This window comes from Schistocerca nitens, chromosome 3 (assembly GCF_023898315.1).
Source record: "Schistocerca nitens isolate TAMUIC-IGC-003100 chromosome 3, iqSchNite1.1, whole genome shotgun sequence".
NCBI lineage: Eukaryota > Metazoa > Arthropoda > Insecta > Orthoptera > Acrididae > Schistocerca > Schistocerca nitens.
In genome coordinates this window covers 582,338,201-582,339,834 of record NC_064616.1, presented here as the reverse complement: position 1 = coordinate 582,339,834, position 1,634 = coordinate 582,338,201, and positions in this window count along the sequence as shown.

Genomic DNA, 1,634 nt, shown 5'->3' with positions numbered 1-1,634 from the left:
AAAGGCAAACCTACATCTCTAGCATTTGTAGACTTTGAGAAAGCTTTTGATAATGTTGACTGGAATACTCTCTTTCAAATTCTGAAGGTTGTAGGGGTAAAATACAGGGAGCGAAAGACTATTTACAATTTGTACAGAAACCAGGTGGCAGTTATCAGAGTCGAGGGGCATGAAAGAGAAGCAGTGGTTGGGAATGGAGTGAGACAGCGTTGTAGCCTATCCCAGATGTTATTCAATCTGTATATTGAGCAAGCAGTAAAGGAAACAAAAGAACAATTCGGAGTTGGAATTAAAATCCATGGAGAATAAATAAAAACTATGAGGTTCGCCGATGACATTTTAATTCTGTCAGATACAGCAAAGGACCTGGGAGAGCAGCTGGGCGGAATGGACAGTGTCTTGAAAAGAGGATATAAGATGAACATCAACAAAAGCAAAACAAGGATAATGGAATGTAGTCGAATTAAGTCGGGTGATGCTGACGGTATTAGATTAGGAAATGAGACACTTAAATTAGTAAAGGAGTTTTGCTATTTGGGGAGCAAAATAACTGATGATGGTTGAAGTAGAGAGGATATAAAATGTAAACTGGCAATGGGAAGGAAAGCGTTTCTGAAGAAGAGAAATTTGTTAACATCGAGTATACATTTAAGTGTCAGGAAGTCGTTTCTGAAAGTATTTGTATGGAGTGTAGCCATGTATGGAAGTGAAACATGGACGATAAATATTTTAGACAAGAAGAGAATAGAAGCTTTCGAAATGTGGTGCTACAGAAGAATGCTGAAGATCAGATGGGTAGATCACATAATTAATGAGGTGTTGAATAGGATTGGGGAGAAGAGAAATTTATGGCACAACTTGAAGAAGGGATCGGTTGGTAGGGTATATTCGGAGGCATCAAGGGATCACCAATTTAGTATTGGAGGGCGCCATGGTGGGTAAAAATCGTAGAGGGAGACCAAGAGATGAATACACTAAACAGTTTCAGAAGGATGTAGGTTGCAGTAGGTACTGGGAGATGAAGAACCTTGCATAGGATAGAGTAGCATGGAGAGCTGCATCAAACCAGTTTCTGGACTGAAGACCACAACAACAAATAACTGCAAAATTAATAATACCACGTTTGTTTTCTGCTGACATATTTTTCGTTGTTGTGAATACATAATTTTATCTATGAACCGACATATTTTCATAATACTTGAGGACATGAAGTAAATACAGACCTTCTTGAAGTCAGAAGTCGGTAATGCCCTACTAATTCGTGACACTTAATGCTTTATTAAGATAGACTGCCGTCGTAATGTTTCTTTAGTATATTGAATTTAATTTGTATTAGTACAGTGAATATTTTAATTGCATTTTCCATTAGTTTATTGTATGCAATAGTAATCATCAGAAAGAAATCAATCAGCAACAGTATATTCTTCCACAATATCCAAAAAAATCTCACAATGCTAAAGTAGTTTGCAAATTCTACGCCTGTAGAAACCTACTGGTTCTAACGATGTCATTAAACAAGTGTAGTTTGAAGAGCATTTTCGTCTAGAAATGAGTTGCCTTAGCGGTTGATCGATCAGGATCGGCAAAGACAAAATTTTACGAGTATGCGATCAGAGGAACAAATGCCTGAGAGA